The 23,298-nt window shown below is 45.5% G+C and overlaps 1 protein-coding gene across 3 annotated transcripts in view; it reads left to right on the forward strand.

The window, feature by feature from the left end:
- The first annotated feature begins 5,173 nt into the window (after positions 1-5,173).
- The window catches only part of NLRX1 (NLR family member X1), a 103,173-nt gene continuing 85,048 nt past the window's right edge, over positions 5,174-23,298 (forward strand). The window contains exons 1-2 of one of the 3 annotated variants that reach the window (XM_073566460.1): positions 5,191-5,324; positions 10,056-10,164. The gene's annotated coding sequence lies outside the window, so the exon portion shown is untranslated. Of the gene's footprint in view, positions 5,325-10,055; positions 10,165-16,839; positions 16,925-23,298 lie in introns of those variants that run through there. The other 2 variants (XM_073566458.1, XM_073566461.1) reach the window with 2 other exon arrangements.

Raw genomic sequence — 23,298 nt, forward strand, 5'->3', positions numbered from 1 at the left:
ACCAAAATTTTTTTTTGTTAGGAAGTTATAAGGGTTAAAAGTTGACCAGTGATTTCTCATTTTTACAACACCATTTTATTTTTAGGACCACATCACATTTGAAGCCACTTTGAGGGGTCTATATGATAGAAAATACCCAAAAGTGACACCATTCTAAAAACTGAAGCCCTTAAGGTGCTCAAAACCACATTCAAGAAGTTTATTAACCCATTAGGTGCGTCACAGGAATTTTTTTGAATATTTAAAAGGAAATGAACATCTAACTTTTTTTCACAAAAAAAATACTTCAGGTTCAATTTTTTTTATTTTACCAAGGGTAACAGGAGAAATTGGACTGCAAAAGTTATTGTGCAATTTGTCCTGAGTACGCTGATACCTGAATTGTGGGGGGGAACGACTGTTTCGGCGCATGGCAGAGCTCAGAATGGAAGGAGCGCCGTTTGACTTTTTCAATGCAAAATTGGCTGGAATTCAGATCGGACGCCATGTCACGTTTGGACAGTCCCTGATGTACCTAAACAGTGGAAACCCCTACAAGTGACCCCATTTTGGAAACTAGACCCCCCAAGGAACTTATCTAGATATGTGGTGAGAACTTTGAACCCACAAGGGCTTTACAGAAGTTTATAACGTACAGCGGTACAATTAAAAAATCATATTTTTTCCACAAAAATGATCTTTTCACCCCAATTTTTATTTTCCCAAGGGTAACAGGACCCTAAAAGTTATTGTGCAATTTGTCCTGAGTATGCTGATACCCCACATGTGGGGGTAAACCACTATTTGGGCGCATGGCAGAGCTCGGAAGGGAAGCAGCGCCATTTGACGTTTTTGGCTGGAATTGAGATCGGACATCATGTCGCGATTGGAAAACCCCTGATGTACCAAAACAGTGGAAACCCCCCACAAATGACAACATTTTGGAAACTAGACCCCCTAAGGAACTTATCTAGATTTGTGGTGAGAACTTTGAACCCCCAAGGGCTTCACAGAAGTTTATAACATAAAGCCGTACAATTAAAAAATCATATTTTTTCCACAAAAATGATCTTTTCACCCCAATTCTTATTTTTCCAAGGGTAACAGCACCCTAAAAGTTATTGTGCAATTTGTCCTGAGTACGCTGATACCCCACATGTGGGGGTAAACCACTATTTGGGCGCATGGCAGAGCTCGGAAGGGAAGCAGCGCCATTTGACGTTTTTGGCTGGAATTGAGATCGGACACCATGTCGCGATTGGAAAACCCCTGATGTACCTAAACAGTGGAAACCCCCCACAAATGACACCATTTTGTAAACTAGACCCCCCAAGGAATTTATCTAGATGTATAGTGAGCACTTTGAACCCCTCAATGCTTCACAGAAGTTTATAACGCCCGGGCGTGAAAATAAAAAATTCGTATTTTTTCCACAAACATGATCTTTTAGTCACCATTTTTTTTATTTTCCCAAGGGTAACAGGAGAAATTGAACCCCAAAAGTTGTTGTCCAATTTGTCCTGAGTATGCTGACACCCCATATGTGGGAGAAAACTACTGTATGGACACACATCAGGGCTCGGAAGGGAAGTAGTGACGTTTTGGAATGCAGACATTGATGGAATGGTCTGCGGGTGTCATGTTGCCTTTGGAGAGCCCCTAATGTACCTAAACAGTGGAAACCCCCCACAAATGACCCCATTTTGGAAACTAGACCCCCTAAGGAACTTATCTAGATGTGAGGTGAGCACTTTGAACCCCCAAGGGCTTCACAGAAGTTTATAATGCCCAGGCATGAAAATAAAAAAATCGTATTTTTTCCACAAACATGATCAATTAGTCCCCAATTTTTTCATTTTCCCAAGGGTAACAGGAGAAATTGGACACCAAAAGTTGTTGTCCAATTTGTCATGAGTACGCTGACACCCCATATGTGGGAGAAAACTACTGTATGGACACACGTTGGGGCTCGGAAGGGAAGCAGTGACGTTTTGGAATGCAGACTTTGATGGAATGGTCTGCGGGTGTCATGTGCGTTTGGAGAGCCCCTGATGTACCTAAACTATTGAAACTCCCCACAAGTGACCCCATTTTGGACACTAGACCCCTCACGGAACTTATCTAGATGTGTGGTGAGCACTTTGAACCCCCAAGTGCTTCACAGAAGTTTATAACGCTCGGACGTGAAAATAAAAAAATCATTTTTTTCCACAAAAATGATATTTTTGCCCCCAAATTTTTATTTTCCTAAGGGTAACAGGAGAAATTGGACCCCAAAAATTGTTTTGCAATTTGTACTGAGTAGGCTGATACCCTACATGTGGGGGTAAAACACTGTTTGGGTGCATGGCAGAGCTTGGAAGGGAAGGAGCACCATATGACTTTTTCAACTCAGAATTGGCTGAAATTGAGATCAGACGCAATGTTGCATTTGGAGAGCCCCTGATGTGCCCAAACAGTGGAAACCCCCAATTCTAACTCCAACCCGAACCCCAACACACCCCTAACCCTAATCTCAGCCCTAACCCTAGCCCTAGCCCTAACCCTAACCCTAGCCCTACCCTAACCCTAACCCTAACCCTAGCCCTAACCCTAGCCCTAACCCAAGCCCTAACCCTAGCCCTAACCCTAGCCCTAACCCTGGCCCTAACCCTAGCCCTAATGGAAAAATGGAAATAAATACATTTTTTTAAGTTTATTATTTTTCCCTAACTAAGGGGGTGATAACGGGGGGTTTGATTTACTATTTGTGGCGGTTTTTATGTTTGGCAGCTGTCGCACGCTAAAAGACGCTTTTTATTGTAAAAATAGTTTTTGCATCACCACATATTGTGAGCTATAATTTTTCCGTATTTTGACCCACCGAGTCATGTGAGGTCTTATTTTTTGCTGGACGAGTTGACGTTTTTATTGGTACCATTTTCGGGCACGTGACATTTTTTGATCGCTTTTTATTCCGATTTTTGGGACGCAGAATGAACAAAAACCAGCGTTTCATGAATTTCTTTTGGGGGGTGCGTTTACACCGTTCCACGTGCGGTAAAATTGATAAAGCGGTTTTATTTTTTGGGTCAGTACGGTTACAGCGATACCTCATTTAGGTCGTTTTTTTATGTTTTGTCGGTTTTATGCAATGAAAACTATTTTATGTAAAAAATAATTATTTTTGCATCGCTTTATTCTGCGAGCTATAACTTTTTTATTTTTTCGCTGATGATGCTGTGTGGCGGCTCGTTTTTTGCGGGACAAGATGACGTTTTCAGCGGTACCATGGATATTTATATGCGTCTTTTTGATCGCGCGTTATTACACTTTTTGTTTGGCGGTATGATAATAAATCATTATTTTCTGCTTCGTTTTTTATTTTTATTTTTTAAGGGGTTCGCTAAAGGGGTTAACTAATGGGACAGTTTTATAGGGCGGGTCGTTACGGACGCGGCGATACCTAATATGTGTACTTTTATTGTTTTTTTTTTATTATTTTCAAAAAATGAATTTATTGGGGAATATTTTTTTTTTTTTTTACTAATTTATTTGGCGATTTTTTTTAAATTTATTTTTACATTTTTTTTTAATTTTTTTTTTACTTTATTACATAGTCCCAGGTGGGACATCACTGTCCTGTGACAGATCGCTGATCTGTCACATCACAGATCACTGTGACAGATCAGCAATCTGTCACAGGCATTGAAGAAGACTTCCTCTTGCCTGCGCTTTGCAGGCACTGAGGAAGCCAGCTTCCTCAGGTCCCCGAAAGCCCCCGTCGCCATCTTGGATTCGGGGGCCTGGAGGATAGGAGCCCCCCGCAGCAGCGCTGCACATTGCGCTGCCGTGGGGGGCTCAGAGAAGCACGGAGGGAGCCCCCTCCCTGCCGATGCTTCCCTTTAACCCCCGGTACACCGCGATCATGTTTGATCGCGGTGTGCAAGGGGTTAACGTGTCGGGGGCGGTCCGTGACCGCCCCTGACACATAGTGCCGGGTGTCAGCTGTGATAATCAGCTGACACCCGGCCGCGATCAGCGGCGCTCACCACGTGGGCGCCGCTGATCGCGGTAGACGTACTATCCCGTCCACGGTCATACGGGCCCGGGTCCCATGGACGGGATAGTACGTCGGATGTCAGGAAGGGGTTAATGAGAAAAAAAATGAACTTTTTTGAATTTACCAAATGGCTGCAATGAAACAAAGAGTGAAAACTTTAACAGGGTCTGAATACTTTCCATACACACTGTATATCTTGCTCCACAGCTCTCGTGTATTTTTGGACATGGATAGGGGGCACCTCACGTCCTGCCTCTGGCACAGCAGCAGGACCCCTGGTTGTGGAATCACAGGGAGCAGCAGACATGGCAGTAGGCCCGTCTCTAAGGCCTGTTTCACACATCAGTTTTTTGGTCAGTCAAAATCCGCTAAAATGGCGGATAACGGATCCGTTCCTGTACTGACCACAATGTTTGGCACCGGACCGTTATTTTAACGGATCTGTCAAAGGAAGAATTTTAAAGGAACCGCTGCGAGAGAGAGAATTCTTCAGCCGCCAGAACAGAGTTTAGGGTTAAATTTCCGGCTGAGTGAAGTATTACAGGCATGCGCAGTGAGAAATTCGGATCCGGCCGCCCGAAAAAACGTTGCATGGTCCGTTCGAGCAAATTGGCGGACGTCAAAATTTTGGCAGATCCGAAAAAAAACCCGGATCCAACGGATGGCCATCCATCAAGATCCGCTGGTAATGCAACTCAGTGGGAAAAAAACGGATCCGCCAAGAAAAATGGCAGATCTGTTTTTTTGCAAAACGGCGGATTTTGACTGATGGACACAAACGGATGTGTGAAACAGGCCTTAGCTGAGGCTATCAGCTGGTGATAATGGTGTCTGGGGTGTCAAGACACTAAGGTACGTGCAAACGCTGCGGATTGTAGTGCGGTTTTACCTGCGGATTGCCATGTGGTTTTTCATTTCCTCAATGGAGGAGATGGCAAACCGCAGGAGAATCCGCAGAAAGAATTGACGTCAATTCTTTCTGCGGTTTCAAAACCGCAGGAAAACTGCGCGGAAAAATCCGCAGCGTGTGCACACAGCCTTATGGTACCTGTCACAGTCAGGACACTTGAGACATCTCACTGCAGAGATTTCCCTAGCCTAGAAGCTGCTTAGTGAGCCCTGCCGGCACTGTTTTCAGTTTCCGCCCTCCCGCCTGCCTTTGCTTTCCACAGCGGCCTGTAACCAGTAGATTTATGATAGTGCGAAGCACTCAGGAAGTGATAGCCCGGCGGGGAGCAGCCTGTGGACGGGCCGCCGGGGAGAGGAGCTGATCACAGGGGAGCGGAGGACGGCGGCTGCACTGGTAATGATGTCACCCCGGCAGCAGGGGCTGCTGGTTAATGTATAACCCCCGGCTCCAGCGGTCACCGCGACCTTCTGAAGTTTGTCTCGCACTTGTTCTCCTTATACCCGGGACGCTTCAGTGACGCCCGAGGAGCGGCGCGGACTTTGTCACTTGGCACACATGTTGCGTTATCCCCGAGCTCTGCTACATCTGTGTGAGGAGTCGGCTGTGGCGTGTGCCCGCCTGTCGTGTGTGTGTCGCCCTTCCGCTGTGACCCCCAAATAATCAGCCCCTCCTGCCTGGCCCAGAAGGCAGCTATTAACCCCTTCACCCCCAGCCTGTTTTCACCTTCCTGGCCAGGCCACTTTTTACCATTCTGACCACTGTCTCTTTATGAGGTAATATCTCTGGAACGCTTCCATTGATCCCGGTGATTCTGACATTGTTTTCCCGTGACATATTGTACTTCATGTTAGTGGTAAAAATTTCTTCTATATACTCATATAACAGAAATTTGGCAACATTTTTGCGATTTTCAAACTTTAAGGCTATGTGCACACGTAGCAGAACTCTCGCAGAAATTACCGCGGGAATTCCCCGCGGTGCGCGGGAATTCCGGAATTCCATTCCGCGGGAAAATCGCATTTTAAATTCCCGCGGAAAAACTAGCATTTTGCAAGCGTAATTAGCTTGCAGAATTGCTAGCGTTCTCCAAGCGACCTGTAGCATCGCTTGGAGAACTGATTGACAGGTTGGTCACACTCGTCAAACACAGTGTTTGACGAGTGTGACCAACTTTTTACTACTGAGGCCGCCTATACAGCATCAGTAGTAAAAGATAGAATGTAAAAAAAAATAAAAAATATTGTTATTCTTTCCTTCCGATGTCCCGCACAGCCGTTCCCACCTCTCTCCACGCTCCCGGTCCCAGTAATCCTTTGCGAGCGATGATGTCTGTTCTCGCGGGATCGCGACATCTCACGGTCTTTTGCAATGACATCGCACGAATGACCGCGAGACTTCGCGATCCCACAAGAACGGACGCCATCGCTCGCAAAGGATTACTGGGACCGGGAGCGTGGAGAGAGGCGGGAACGGCTGTGCGGGACGTCGGAGGGTGAGAATAACACCATTTTTTATTTTAAATTCTATTTTTTACAGGGATATGGTACCCAGAGGACAGTCTCCTCTCCTCCGGACCGTGGGTACCATCCGCAATTGTTCTGCTTACTTTTCGCATGGTGTGCACAGCTACATGCGGGAAGTAAGCGGAACAATGGATTCCTATGGGTGCGGGATCGCCGCGATTCCGCTAAATTAATGAGCATGCTGCGTTTTTTACCGTGAAGCAATTCCGCCGCGGTAAAAACCGCAGCATTAGCACAGCATTGCGGAATCCCATAGGATTGCATGGGATGCGTATTTTTCGCGGCAAAAACAAGCGGAAAATACCGCCGTGGAAACGCGAAAAAAACGGTACATGTGAACACAGCCTAAACCTTTATGCCCTGAAATCACAGAGAGATGTTGCACAAATGGTTAATTAGTAACATTTCCCACATGTCTACTTTACATCAGCACAATTTTGGAACCATAATTTTTTTTTCATTAGGAAGTTATAAGGGTTAAAAGTTGACCAGTGATTTCTCATTTTTACAACAAAATTTGCAAAACCATTTTTTTGTGGAAAAGGGATTTTTTTATTTTCACGGCTCAACATTATAAACGTCTGTGAAGCACTTGGGGGGTTCAAGGTGCTCACTACACATCTAGATAAGCTCCTTAGGGGGTCTAGTTTCCAAAATGGTGTCACTTGTAGGGGGTTTCCACTGTTTAGGCCCATCAGGGGCTCTCCAAACGCGACATGACTCTCACACAACATTCCATCAAAGCCTGTGTTCCAAAACATCACTACTTCCCTTCCGAGCCCCGACGTGCGCCCATACAGTGGTTCCCCCCCACATATTGGGTATCGGCGTACTCAGGACAAATTGTATATCTAATTTGTGGGTCCATTTTCTCTGTTACTCTTGTGAATAAAAAATGGGGCTAAAAGAACATATTTGTGGGGAAAATGTGTTATTTTCCTTTTGCTCAACGTTATAAACTTCTGTGACTTCAGGGTGCTCACCACACATCTAGATAAGTTCCCAGAGGGGTCTAATTTGCAAGCAGTTTCCACTAGGCACACAGAGGCTCTCCAAACGCAACATGGCATCCACTAATTATGCCAGCAAATTTTACATTCAAAAAGTCAAATGGCGCTCCTTCCCTTCGAGCTCTGCCGTGCTTCCAAACCCTGGTTTTCCTCCACATAGGGGGTATCAGCCTACTCAGGAGAAATTGCACAACAAAATGTATGGTCCATTTTCTCCTGTTACCTTTGCAAAAATGAAAAAAAAAAAATTGGATCTGAATTAAAATTTTTATGAAAAAAGGTAAATGCTCATTTTTTTTTTCCTTCCACATTCCATTAAATCTCATGAAGCATCTGAAGGGTTAATAAACCTCTTGAATGTGGTTTTGCGCACCCCGAGGGCTGCAGTTTTTAGAATGGTGTCACTTTTCAGTTTTGTGTATTTTCTGATATATAGGCCACAGAAAGTCACTAAGGCTGGAGTCGCACTGCCGTATTTCTCGTGCGATAATCCCATAGCACTGCATGGACTGGCCGGCACCGCTCCTGACCTGAGCATGACGGCATGATGGATTACTATGCAGCTGTCAAGGTCAGGTCAGGAGAGCCCACAGCCACAAAGAGGTTTACCATGCGATTTTCACATGAGAAGTACGGCCGTCTGTCTCTGCCCTTAATGTGAGGTAGTCCTTAAAAAAAAAAAAATGGTTGAGTAAGTTTACTTAGAAAAATGAGAAATCTCTTGTCAACTTCCTAACAAAAAGCATTGTTTCAAAAATTGTGCTGATGTAAAGTAGACATGTGGGAAATGTTATTTATTAACTTATTTGGGTGACTCTCTAATTTTAGGTACATGAAAATTCAAAGTTTGAGGCTGCGTTCACACATTGCGGTTTTTTTGCGTTTTCGCGGCAATTTTCCACTGCAAAAAACGCTAAGAAAACGCAACCCATACAATCCTATGGGATTCCGCATTGCTGTGCTAATGCTGCGGATTTTACCGCTGCGGAATCGCATCGCGGTAAAATCCGCAGCATGTTCAGTTTTTTGCGGAATCGCGGTGATTCCGCACCCATAGGAATGCATTGAACCGCTTACTTTCCGCATGTGGCTATGCCCACCATGCGGAAAGTAAGCGGAAAATGTGCGGATGGCACCCAGGGTCTGGAGGAGAGGAGACTGTCCTCCAAACCCTGGGTACCATAATCCTGTAAAAAATAGAATTAAAGTAAAAAAATAGTGATATACTCACCCTTCGTCGGCCCCCGGAATCTTTCCCGCCTCTCACCACGCTCCCGGCAACTTCTGGTCCCAGTAATTCTTTGTCCGAATGACCGCGATGACGTCACGATCTTGTGAGCGTGACGTCATCTCAGGTCCTTCGTGCAAAGCATTACTGGGACCGGGAGCACCGCAGAGCAGATCGGGGGCCGTCGGACGGTGAGAATAACAATATTTTCTATCTTTTTTATTATTTTAACATCCTACCTATCACAGTCCAAGCGATGCTAATCACTTGGAATGCGCAAGCATTCCGCTAGCAAAAAACGCTTGTTTTCCGTGAGAAAACGCATGCGAATTCACATGCGGTTTTCCCACGGCGGGAGTGCGGAAATGTTGCGGAAATTTCTGCAGCATTTCTGCAGTGTGGGTACATAGCCTCAAAATTGCAAAACTCAGCTGTCTGATTTATCCTGGCTGGTTATCAAAAATAGAGGGGTGTCTACACGTCTTTTTTTTAACTATTAGTTCTCCCTATCTGTGATAACTAGCAAAGGTGCTATTCTCAGGCTAGGAAGGGTCATGGATATTTTTCCCTCCCCTCCTAAAATAGCAGCCCACAGCCACCCCAGAAAAGCCATATAGGCGCCTATTCTGGTGCTGTGTCTGGCTCTTCCTGCTTGCTCCGGAGTGCTGGCAAGCTGGCTAATATTTTGGGGTTGATGTCAGCTGTGTAATGTCTGCTGACATCAAGTCCAGGGGTTAGTATTGGAGAGGTGTCTATAAGACACCCCCATTAATAACCCTGTATTCAAAAGCAATAAACATACACACAGAAAATGTCCTTTAAATTGGAACAATTCAGCATGAGGTCCAGAACTTTATTTCTTGTTGTGTATGTCATCTTCTGTCCTTGTGGTTTTCATTATTTGGGAAACACTATTCGTCCATTGTGTGTTAGATTTAGAGAGCATTTTCAGTCTATCTCCACAGGAAAAGGGTCCCTCGTCTGATAGAGCATGCTAAAAAAGTGCATGGGGGTAATGCAGAGTCGCTGCGGTTCGCAGGTGTAAAAAAAAGTATCACAGCCAACCCAAGGGGGAAACCATCATAGAATTCTCTTTCAAAGAGAATCTAAGTGGATTCTACGAATGAATGCCACAGGACCTTTAGGGTTAAATGAGAAAATAGATATGGCAGTGTTTTTGTAGGAACTGCTCAGTGTTTGTATTTCCATATTTTATTTTGATTAGGTTTTTTTTAACTTGTGGATTTTAATTCTGTGTTTGATTAATTTGTTCACATGTTTCACTCCATTGGGGGAGTATGAGTTGGAAATCAGGTGTGTCCACATGTGTGTGCTTCTAAATTTCCACCTGCCTGCATTCCAGCCTCAGGGCGCGTTGAAGCGCAAGTGTGTGAAACGGCCGTCGTCCACTCTCTGTACGTTCCTCCCGTGTCAATGCCTTTTGATCAATAAAGAATTTTCACGACAGAACGGTGAGTGCCATCACTTTTTTTCTCTTTTGTACATAATCAGATTACATGTTTCCTTTTCTGGATTGAGCGCCCGTTCGGACGGTAGTTTGGCGGTCGGTCCAGGTGTGTGATTTTGGACTTGATTAGCAATCATGGAACGTTTTAGGGGTTAAGGAGCAGTGCCGAATCTTCTGTGTGTGTATGTGTGTGTGTGTGTATGTGTGTGTGTGTATATATATATATATATATATATATATATATATATTTGTGAGGTAGCGCTGTCATCTGAGTAGGGGATACTCGCTCAGCAGCCACAAAAACCAGATCCGGCACAGGTTTTCATAAAGCATAACACAGTCCATGCGGTTTATTCCTCCTTCATAAGCCCATAGAAGCAACATAAACTGCCTTACAGCATAGCGTCCATTATAGCTTCACTCTGGTTAAGCCTGTGGTCACACACAGGTTACTTAATGTCCATACTCAGGCTTTTCAGCCTCATCATTATCACACCCACGTCAGGGTTTCCTCATGGCTGTTGCTCTGCGCTGAAGACATCCACTCTCTCCTCTGGGACTCTCAGATGCTGGCAGCCATTACACACAGCCACTTCACAGGCTGTTAGGCAGGAAGCTCCATCTCAGCGGGACCTTCCACAATGGACCAACCAGGTCCCAGCATTCACCTCATGTGACCTACCCTGGCCACATTATATGGTCCATAGCCACGCCCACCGGGTCACATGACTCTGACCTCATCGCAGGTCCTTCAGGCATTTTCACACTCTTTACAACAGTGCTTTAAACACACCCCCTGGGTGGGTTTGTAGGTAACCAGGTCCGCCCATCTCTCTAGTTACCTGGAGACTTCTCCCTTACACGTAGAAACGACACCTCTGCAGTATCACTGCTGGTCAATACATGCATCAGTCTTCATCTCAAGGCCACCCACCTTGAGATACATGACGGTCCTTCATGGTTTTGCCATTCATCCTTTCTCCTAGGACATCTGCACAGCGCCCCCTAGCGGACACAGTGGTCATTACACCACTATATATATATATATATATATATATATATATATATATATATATATATAATATACACATACATACCTCCCAACCTTCACTGCCAGGGCTCCTCACTAACAGTGCGGTATGCTGCCACCAGTTCCTTGTTTGAAATAAGCCCCATCCGACAGCAGACTTATATCAGGTCGGGAACCAACCCTGGTAGTGTGCAATTGACCAACCAAGCGTGCAGACATGGGGATTCGTGAATCGAGATAAAAGAGCAGCCCAAGATTAATTTTATATTTCTTTGACGAAAAGGCGCACTAGAAATATACAGGCATATATTTACAAGAACAATATACAGGTATATAGTCCGGAGTGTAGTACAAGGATAGGGTATAGATAGGTTGCAATTACCGTAGAATTGTAGAGTTGGAAGGGACCTCCTGGGCCACCTGGTCCAACCCCCTGCTCATAAGCAGGATTTGCTAAATCATCCCAGATGCAAAATCATCCCGTGTTATGTAGCATGTGACCACAGAGAGGTGTTGATGGATCACAGGTCAAAATCTTAGATAAAGGCTTTCCTGGCTGCGTCAGCTAGCGTATCCTCCGGCCAATAGAAAACTAAGTCCAAAATGAGGGTCTGCCTTATATCTCCCAAGCTATTCCCTCCCACACTCTGCTGCCTCATCTGGGCTGGACTGCCTCCCTCCTCCCATGTCTGAGAATATGATTTTCTGTCCAGAATCGTGGAGGACCCATAACTTTCTGCCCAAAGCTCTGAATGGGTCGGTGGCGTCGCCAATGAGTTCCGCTGGATTTTATCTGCACACAGAGACAAAATGTGCCTACTGTATGTACTTCCTGTTAGCTATGCTTTATAACTCCACTAGCTGAAGAGACCGGCGCTGCCCAGCATAGTAACTAACTACGGTTAGTCATAAAAATTATAATGATAGAGATCTATATATATATATATATATATAGCTGAGTGTAGAGCCCCGCCCACTCCGCATAGCCACATTCACTACAATATCCCACATCATCCCGTCAGCCAGAGCCACTGGACTACTACTCCTAATATTCCACATCATCCCATCAGCCAGAGCCACCAGACAACTACCACTAATATTCAACATCATCCCGTCAGCCTGGGGTCAGAACCAGAGCGCTGAGTGGAATGGTCCTAACTTCCATACTGGGGATCCCTTTAAGAGAGGCCTGGCATCAGAACCCTGAGCACTAAGTGGATTTGCCCTGACTTCCATACCAATGATCCCTTTAATAGAAGCCTGGGGTGAGAATCAGAGAGCTGAGGGATTTACCCTAACTTCCATACCGGAGATCCTTTTAAGAGAGGCCTGGGATCAGTACCAAAGCGCATAGTGGATTTTCCCTCACTTCCGTATCGAGGATCCCTTTAAGAGGGGACTTGGGTCAGAACCAGAGCGCTGAGTGGATTTGCCCTAACTTCCATACCGGGGATCCCTTTAAGAGAGCCTGGGATCAGAACCAGAGCGCTGAGTGGATTTGCCCTGACTTGCATACCAATGATCCCTTTAATAGAACCCTGGAGTCAGAATCAGAGCACTGAGGGATTTGCACTAACTTCCATACAGGAGATCCCTTTAAGAGAGCCTGGGTTCAGTACCAGAGCATTTTAAGGCAATTACACTGACTTCCATACAGGAGATCCCTTTATGAGAGGTCTGGGATAAGAATTAAAGCGCTGGATGGATTTGCCCTGACTTCCATACTGGAGATTCCTTTAAGAAGGGCCTGGGGTCAGTACCAAAGCGCAGACTGGATTTGCCCTAAATTCCATACCAATGATCCCTTTAAGAGTCCCTGGGGTCAGAACCACAGAGCTGAGTGGAACGGTCCTAACTTCCATACCAGGGATCCCTTTAAGAGAGGCCTGGGGTCAAAACCAAAGCGCTGGATGGATTTGCTCTGACTTCCGTACCAATGATCTCTTTAATAGGGAAGATGTGCCTACGGGATGGAGGAGATGTGTGATTGGTATATGGGCATGGGAAGGGGGATTCATTTCTGTCATGTGCTGTAGGGGGGGCAGACAATGGCTGGAAGCTTATGTTCTTATATCACACTGACTCATTAAGAGATGCATATATTAATGTTCTTAGACATGTTACCAGGAACATAAAAGTCCACCTTATCCTTGAAGGACATGCTTATTGCTGAACTTGAGGCTAATATTGTGGAGCTTGGCTGCTGGTAATGCATATAAGCCTAACATGGATGGTTTTTGATTAATATTTTCTGGTTGAATAAGCTGAGATAGCGTGTGTTTTTGATACTTGGATGCAAATACCAAGGTACACTAATATACAGGTGGATATACTGTTTGTCAATTTTTGTCCTTCATAAAGTGAAGCATAGGTGGCATAGCACAGGCTGCTGTTTTATTTGCACATATGCACGAGCACTTTTTTGGCACTTCTTCGGCACTTTGTTTTTAATGACTGATTAAAAGTTGAGTTTTAATAATCAAATCTATACCAATTTGCTACAAATGAGCTTTTGTTCCCAGGGATGCTATATTTCTCCCACCATTTCAGTGTCTGCTGAGGTGTGGTCAAGTGGGAAAACTGTTGGTCATAGCAACCAATCACAGCTCAGCTTCTTTTGAACAGCTCTGGTGAAATGAAAGATGCTTCGTGAGTGGTTGGTGATACACACACACACCACCACACACACACACACACACACACACACACATACTTTCATTTTTATATATAGAGATAATGCAGGGTTCTGGAGGTGGCTAAATAATATGGGCACGTGGGGAAAGGAATGCCGATTCAGATTATGTGCTCGGCTAGTCTCAGAGATATTGCATTCTGTTATCATAGGTCATTTTCCAGATTCAGTACCACATAGTCTGCTGTGACTTGTTATACGATGGTGTTTCCTTGTGCTTCAGTCGCACAAAGAAATCTAGTTTGCTGGGAAGCTGCAGGGAGCTCCCACCTTGGTGCTAATTGCTAGTCGCCCAAGCTTCAAAGGGTTTGTTCTTGGTTTTTAATTACAGATAATCATTGCATGGTTTTCATTGCCTGGGGGAATGCCAAGGTGGGGGCACATTCCAGGAGAGACATCTCTGTCGTCCCTCACAACTCTCCAATGCTAACCCCAACCCCAAAACCATTACCCCGCTTGCCAGCGCACCAGGACAAGCGCGAAGAGCCGAGGCTGAGCACCAGAATTGGTGCATCTAATGGATGTGCCATTTCTGGGGTGTCTGTTGTCTGGTGTTATTAGTCTGGGAGGGGGCCAATATCCACGGTCTCAGTCTATTAATATCCATGTTTATTGCTACCTTCCAAAATTAATAACACCAGCCCAAAGCTGTCTGCTTTCTCTCAGCTGGATATTAAAAATAAGGGGGCCCCCCACCAGTTTTTCTTTTCTTTATTAGCTAAATACTTGGAAAGTAATCTACACACACGCTGTACTAATTATATATCTCACTGACATATTTCTTATTGTTCAAAGGTGCCAGATGGTGAATACTCTCATCAGCGTCGCCTGCTCTCGCTGCTATCAGCGAGACTAGGCACGTGATGATGAGAGTAAAGGCCCCGTCACACATAGCGACTCACCAGCGATCCTGTCAACAATATCAACGATATCGCTGTGTACTTTAGTTACCAGAGAGCTGATGCAGGGAGCTGGTAACTAAGGTACACATCGGGTTTCTAAGGGATGTGCGTCAGTCAGAAACCTGATGTGTACCTTAGTTACATGCTCCCTGCATCAGCGCGCTGGTAACTAAGGTACACATCGGGTTTCTAAGTGACGCACGTCCCTTAGATACCCGATGTGTACGTTAGTTACCAGCTGATCGCTGGTCTTCCGCCTGTCACACACAGCGATGCGTGCTGGGCAGTGGGAGACCAGGGACCAAAAAAATGTCCAGGGCTTTCCTACAGCGATCAGCAATACCGGCAGGGGGGCTGGTCGCTGATCGCTGTCACACACAGCCATCTACTGGTGAGATCGCTGTTGTGTCGCAAAACTTGCGATCGCTATGTGTGACGGGGCCCTAATAGTCGTCAGCCAATGTCTGACCGGTGGTAACCTTTTCAATGCCGGTCTCAATCGCTGGCTCAAAACCTGTCCTTTGTGTGGCGGTGTGGAAACCTGCAGAGGTCCACGATACCCAGTGGCTGTGACCGGCGGGGCCTTCAGTAAAGTTACTGCTGGGCAGAGCTGGTGTTTCCCACACAAGACAGAATGGGAACAGCCTGATGTTCGGACCCCCCCATCAATTTGAATGGGGTTCGGGTACTGTTCTGGTTCACGAACCGAACGGACTTAAACATCCAACGTACTTATGAGCAATCTGACTTAAAGCGATATTTCTACAATTGACAATAATTGACAATTATACACTTTCTAGACTGCTAGAGATTATGAGAACGAGGTTCTAGATCTTGAGAGATTCTGCTCTGTTCAATGTCTGTTGGGATCCCATAAACAATGAAAGGATCGTAGGTCGAGCATACACACCTCCACTCCATCACAGACCTTCTCAGCATCGCTAAGGAGAGTTCCTTGAGGGCAGGCCCCATGGATAGAGGATAACTTTCAATAGTTGAAAACGCCCTAAAGGCCACATGTACACACTGAGTATTTGGTCAGTATTTTACCTCAGTATTTGGAAGCCAAAACCAGGAGTGGGCGATAAATACAGAAGTGGTGACGTGTTTCTATTATACTTTTCCTCTGATTGTTCCACTTCTGGTTTTGGCTTCCAAATACTGAGGTAAAAAACTCACCAAATATTCAACGTGTGAACAAGGGCTTAGTGCCATAAAGTTCACCTGGTGTCAGTCCTGTGGATATAACAATGCTTGAGCCTCTTTTATTCTGGCTTTCATTTACTAAAATAGAGATGTCAGGACAGATAACCACTGCTTTGTGAGACAGCACAAATGCAATTAAAAAGAATACATACATGCAGCAAACTCTTATCCTGGATTGATGGTTTATAAAAGTGCCTTGTTTGTGACCCAAAATTGGGTTCCAGTCCTAAATTATTGAAAGCAACAAACTTTACTATTCACAAATTTAAAAAAAAAAGCACAAAAAAAATCTTCCCCAATGTTTTTGACCCCTGCAATTTGCAGTGGCATATGCTATTTTATCCCATCATCCCTTCAAAGATGGAAACCTCAGTTCTTAAATTTTCTTGCAACTTTGAAAAGGGTTTTTTGGTGATTTCTATGGACAATGTAGACGCACATACGAGGTGATGGCAATGTGAGCAGAAGACTTCGGCAACCTGCCTGCAGAACCGGGGTACCTGCAGCGGCACCAGGGTACCTGCAGCGGCACTGGGGTACCTGCAGCGGCACTGGGGTACCTGCAGCAGTGGGATACCTTCGGCACCATGATATCTGCAGCAGTTTTGCTTCCATTATGTTTATTAGAAAGCACTTAGAGAAATTAGCAGCTTATCTGCAGCAGGAGTGGCCCTGTTCTTGGGCCAGACCCAGATCCACCTCATTATGGGATTCAAGATGTAGTTTAATCTGCTGTGTCAGAAGAAGAATGACACTGTATGGACAGCAGCGACTCCACGATATATATATATATATATATATATATATATATGTACATACTTATCTTCAGTCTACTCCCTGTTCCGGTATAGCTGCTTCCTCTGTATTGGGCTGGTAAGAAACCCCCTGCACCCTCTGCGGCCTGTGTTATCTCTGCAGAGTCTCCTGTCAAAGTGTAAGTAGATTGCTGGGAATATGCTGCAGGAGTCCTTGTTTTTGAGAAACTCGTAGTAGCTTCATTCACAGATGAATCAGGCAAGCATGTGGGCCCCCATTTATTAAGTCTGGTGTTTCGGACCCCAGTATTAATGATGGGTGTGCAGGAATAAGATGCGCCGAATTTAAGAAGTGCACTTAATGATTTTCTTGAATCTACTCAGTGACGTGCCCCTCGCCAGAAATGCTGCTACGGTGAGTAACATTTCTGGGGTAAGAAACGCCGCCACTTTTGAATTTGACAGGTGGGTGTGGCCACACCTCATCCAAACTCCTCCCCAGCTCCACCCATTTTGGCGGAAGTGCCCCAAACTGGCATGAAAATGTCAAAAGTTGCAAATGTTTGCACAACTCCACAATGTGCAAAAATGTTGTGACTTTTTAACTTGTTATATTCCAGAATTGGTTTAAGCACTGTGACGAGTAGGGGCCATGGAGATTTGTGATTTTTTTTTTTTTTTCCTAATTGCTGAAATTTGTACAAATGATCTGCATGTGAATTCACCTTAGGCCTCAATCAGACATCTGTGAGTCACGTACATGTTCTGTGTATTTCACAGGCTATAATGGGTACATGATCTATGAGGCTGCACACATTGCTGTTTATGGCCCGAAAGGTCTTCAAAAAGTCACGGAGATGCCCATTTGTCATCAAAATCAAATTTATCCATACAAGTTTAAGGAATCATGGAGAATGCACAGGTGGCATCAGTGTGAAAAATCACTGACTGCTGAAATCACAGTCCTGGCTGGTTTCACCCAGTCTGATTTATCTCATATCCTGAAAAACAAAAAAAGTAGTCTGAACAGGTTTCAAGTATGGTATCTGTTAATTACAATAGGACCAATGCAGAACACTCCCTCGTCTTCGGACAGATGCCTCAGAACCTGTTCTGCGCTGTGTGTGTTGTCTCTCTTGAAAATGCTCCATATTTGACTACTAAATGAACTAAAGCAAAGATTGTCCCATAAACAAAAAGAGACAAATGAATGAAAACCTAACGTGGGGTCCCCCCTCTGTTTGTAAACCAACCCGGCAAAACTCACAGCTGGGGGCTGCTATTTTCAGGCTGGTAAGGTGCCATTGATCTTGGGTCCCCTCCCCAGCCTAAAAACAGCAGCCCGCAGCTGCCCAGAAAAGGCGCATTTATTAGATGCGCCTATTCTGGAGCTTTGCCCGATTCTTCCCACTTGCCCTGTAGCGGTGGCAAGTGGGGTCATAAGGGGTTAATGTCACCTTTCTATTGTAAAGTGACACCTATCCATTACTAATCCTAGAATTATTCAAGGGCTAAATAAACACACACAATAAGAACAAAGTCTTTTAATGAAATAATACACTAAACACAGTATTTAAAGCTTTATTATACTCGTAATTCCATATTGACGCCATCATTCTCCTGTAAAAAAAAAAAATAAAATAATAAACCAACAATATCCATAAATGTCCGGTGCTCGGTCACGACCCACGGCGTAATCCATCTCGGGTTAATCAGTTTACAAGTGGAGCGCTGTTAATGTGGCCGCGCCGACTATAAACTACTGGGGGAATGTAAACGCACTGGGGACAGTTTACATGCTAAAAAGGACGTGACAGGTTCCTTTTAAAATTCCTTCCCCACTTCGCTCAGCAGCCTCCCCTAGAGTCCTTGGTGCTTTTGCTAGATGAGCTGATGTTGGTGCTTTTTTTTCTTTGTATTTTTAAACTATGATTAGCAGATGGACGCCTCGCCCTCTTCAGGGTTTGGAAACCATAAAGTAGTAAAAAAAAAAAGCCTTAATATGTGCACAGCAATATTTTTTTACGTTGCTGTGCACTATGTTAATTTTATGTTGCTGTGCACTGTGTGGATGTTACGTTGCTGTGCACTGTGTGGATGTTACCTTGCTGTGCACTATGTGGATGTTACCTTGCTGTGCACTATGCGGATGTTACGTTGCTGTGCACTGTGTGGATGTTACGTTGCTGTGCACTGTGTGGATGTTACGTTGCTGTGCACTATGTGGATGTTACGTTGCTGTGCACTATGCGGATGTTACGTTGCTGTGCACTGTGTGGATGTTACGTTGCTGTGCACTATGTGGATGTTACCTTGCTGTGCACTATGCGGATGTTACGTTGCTGTGCACTGTGTGGATGTTACGTTGCTGTGCACTGTGTGGATGTTACGTTGCTGTGCACTGTGGGGATGTTACGTTGCTGTGCACTATGTGGATGTTACGTTGCTGTGCACTGTGCGGATGTTACGTTGCTGTGCGGATATTACGTTGCTGTGCACTGTGTGGATGTTACGTTGCTGTGCACTATGCGGATGTTACGTTGCTGTGCACTATGCGGATGTTACGTTGCTGTGCACTATGCGGATGTTACGTTGCTGTGCACTATGCGGATGTTACGTTGCTGTGCACTATGCGGATGTTGCGATGCTGTGCACTATGCGGATGTTACGTTGCTGTGCACTATGCGGATGTTACGTTGCTGTGCACTATGCGGATGTTACGTTGCTGTGCACTATGCGGATGTTACGTTGCTGTGCACTATGCGGATGTTACGTTGCTGTGCACTATGCGGATGTTACGTTGCTGTGCACTATGCGGATGTTACGTTGCTGTGCACTATGCGGATGTTACGTTGCTGTGCACTATGCGGATGTTACGTTGCTGTGCACTATGCGGATGTTACGTTGCTGTGCACTATGCGGATGTTACGTTGCTGTGCACTATGCGGATGTTACGTTGCTGTGCACTATGCAGATGTTACGATGCTGTGCACTGTGCGGATGTTACGTTGCTGTGCGGATGTTACGTTGCTGTGCGGATGTTACGTTGCTGTGCGGATGTTACGTTGCTGTGCGGATGTTACGTTGCTGTGCACTGTGTGGATGTTACGTTGCTGTGCACTATGCGGATGTTACGTTGCTGTGCACTATGCGGATGTTACGTTGCTGTGCACTATGCGGATGTTACGTTGCTGTGCGGATGTTACGTTGCTGTGCGGATGTTACGTTGCTGTGCGGATGTTATGTTGCTGTGCGGATGTTACGTTGCTGTGCGGATGTTACGTTGCTGTGCGGATGTTACGTTGCTGTGCGGATGTTACGTTGCTGTGCGGATGTTACGTTGCTGTGCACTGTGTGGATGTTACGTTGCTGTGCACTATGCGGATGTTACGTTGCTGTGCACTATGCGGATGTTACGTTGCTGTGCACTATGCGGATGTTACGTTGCTGTGCACTATGCGGATGTTACGTTGCTGTGCACTATGCGGATGTTGCGATGCTGTGCACTATGCGGATGTTACGTTGCTGTGCACTATGCGGATGTTACGTTGCTGTGCACTATGCGGATGTTACGTTGCTGTGCACTATGCGGATGTTACGTTGCTGTGCACTATGCGGATGTTACGTTGCTGTGCACTATGCGGATGTTACGTTGCTGTGCACTATGCGGATGTTACGTTGCTGTGCACTATGCGGATGTTACGTTGCTGTGCACTATGCGGATGTTACGTTGCTGTGCACTATGCGGATGTTACGTTGCTGTGCACTATGCGGATGTTACGTTGCTGTGCACTATGCGGATGTTACGTTGCTGTGCACTATGCGGATGTTACGTTGCTGTGCACTGTGCGGATGTTACGTTGCTGTGCGGATGTTACGTTGCTGTGCGGATGTTACGTTGCTGTGCGGATGTTACGTTGCTGTGCGGATGTTACGTTGCTGTGCGGATGTTACGTTGCTGTGCGGATGTTACGTTGCTGTGCGGATGTTACGTTGCTGTGCGGATGTTACGTTGCTGTGCGGATGTTACGTTGCTGGGCGGATGTTACGTTGCTGGGCGGATGTTACGTTGCTGGGCGGATGTTACGTTGCTGTGCACTATGCGGATGTTACGTTGCTGTGCACTATGCGGATGTTACGTTGCTGTGCACTATGCGGATGTTACGTTGCTGTGCACTATGCGGATGTTACGTTGCTGTGCACTGTGCGGATGTTACGTTGCTGTGCACTGTGCGGATGTTACGTTGCTGTGCACTGTGCGGATGTTATGTTGCTGTTCACTATGCAGATGTTACGTTGCTGTGCACTGTGTGGATGTTACGTTGCTGTGCACTATGCGGATGTTACGTTGCTGTGCACTGTGCGGATGTTACGTTGCTGTGCACTGTGCGGATGTTACGTTGCTGTGCACTGTGTGGATGTTACGTTGCTGTGCACTGTGTGGATGTTACGTTGCTGTGCACTATGCGGATGTTACGTTGCTGTGCACTATGCGGATGTTACGTTGCTGTGCACTGTGCGGATGTTATGTTGCTGTTCACTATGCAGATGTTACGTTGCTGTGCACTGTGTGGATGTTACGTTGCTGTGCACTATGCGGATGTTACGTTGCTGTGCACTGTGCGGATGTTACGTTGCTGTGCACTGTGTGGATGTTACGTTGCTGTGCACTGTGTGGATGTTACGTTGCTGTGCACTATGCGGATGTTACGTTGCTGTGCACTATGCGGATGTTACGTTGCTGTGCACTATGCGGATGTTACGTTGCTGTGCACTATGCGGATGTTACGATGCTGTGCACTATGCGGATGTTACGTTGCTGTGCGGATGTTGCGTTGCTGTGCACTGTGCGGATGTTACGTTGCTGTGCACTATGCGGATGTTACGTTGCTGTGCACTATGTGGATTCTACGTTGCTGTGTGGATTTTTTGCTCAGGTTTTGCAGTGCTTTTTCAGGCCTGTTCAAGGCTGAAAAAGACATTGTGTGCACGTACCCATAAGTTTCCTAGATGCAGCTGCGTTACGAAAAGCCGGCAGTCTTTTTCCTGAAGCGGCTTCACTGGCGATTATGCTATTGTTTTTTGGGTTTTTTTCCGGCGGCTGGTACTTTTAACTTTGGATGGATGCCAACCAAATGAAGCCGCCTGCTAAAGCTGTTGAAAGGAGTAACACATGATTGAACATGTGCACTCCATCCTTTTATATTACTGTGCATTATTTTCATTTTTTGCAGACATTTTATGGCACCTGGAATAGACGTGTACATATATACCTTTAGAAATGCTCCTGCTCGTAGCGCAATGCCTGACTGCTGTATGTCGGTATAACTCTGCCTTTGGGAGTGTTTTCCATTTGTGAACAAAATCCAGAATATTTTTTTAGACTGCGTTTATTTTGATCTTTTAATATCCTCCACAATTTTTGAACCCAACGTGTTGCCCTAGTTTGTGACCTCGCTGGTTTTGGGGATTGCTTCATGTAGGAAGAGTATAAGCGTCTAATCATATGTTCCCAGCCACACCTTGGATTTAGAAGCCATGTAAATGCAGGGTGGAGTACAGCGAGAGAGCTAGAAATGTAAGGAGAATCAATAATAGAAAAAACCACGGCGAATGGTTGATTAAGCAGGTTTCATTGTGTTGCTTGGTTTGGACAGACTATTTTATATTAAATTCAGCAGAAAACAAATTTGAGTCCTCGGTTGGGACTTTTCGTTCCCTACCAGTCCCATTTTTATTTTGAAGGGAATATAAGTTAGGCGCTGTACAGACTGCAGTCAGCCCTGCGTTTGTCTGTGTGTCACAACCCTCCGACATAGGCTGTCGAGGAGGCAGGGTGGGACAGGACATCTTCAGGACGTCTTGTGCCCTGTATTAAATATGGGTGAGAGCGTCCCTCCTTGTGGCATCCTCCCACCCTCCAGGCCTTCTAATTCTGCCCAGTAACCTGGTGAGCTTGGCTTTCAGGACTTCTTTAACCCTTAGTGTAAACTCAGAAAAACAATAGTTTAGCAACAAATGGTGCCCAGATGATATACTTATGTATTAAATCCCAGATTCCCATGAGCCCCCTTATTCTTACAGACTGGGGGCTTGACATTCATATTGTGTTTCTTCCTAGAAAGGACTGTAAGGATAGGGTAGAGGCGGACATATCATTGGTGCAACCTGTGCAGCCGCTCAGGGGCCACTTCCATCTCCAAACCTTGCGATGAGCTTTGGGACTGCACAGGGCCCAAATATTGTACAATGGTCCCCTTCTGCTGCCTCCGCCACTAGTATGGAGCTATTGTCGACACAGTGGGGCTTATTTATCAGGAATAGCTAATTCTTAAACAGTGCAAACTTAAATTTGGCTACCAAAAATGTGGCAAATTTATTAAAGTGGTTCATGCTAGTTGCTAAATCTGTCTAATTTTACAGGGAATCTGTCAGCATGCTTTTGCTATTTGATCCAAGAGTGGCGGGATGTAGGGGCAAATCCCCTGATTCCAGCGATGCCACTTACTGGCCTGTGTCTTTTGTTTCAGTGAAATCAGTGTTTTATCAGCAG

The sequence above is a fragment of the Dendrobates tinctorius genome, unplaced genomic scaffold (genome assembly GCF_039654945.1).
Source record: "Dendrobates tinctorius isolate UK_male_01 unplaced genomic scaffold, ASM3965494v1 ptg000018l, whole genome shotgun sequence".
NCBI lineage: Eukaryota > Metazoa > Chordata > Amphibia > Anura > Dendrobatidae > Dendrobates > Dendrobates tinctorius.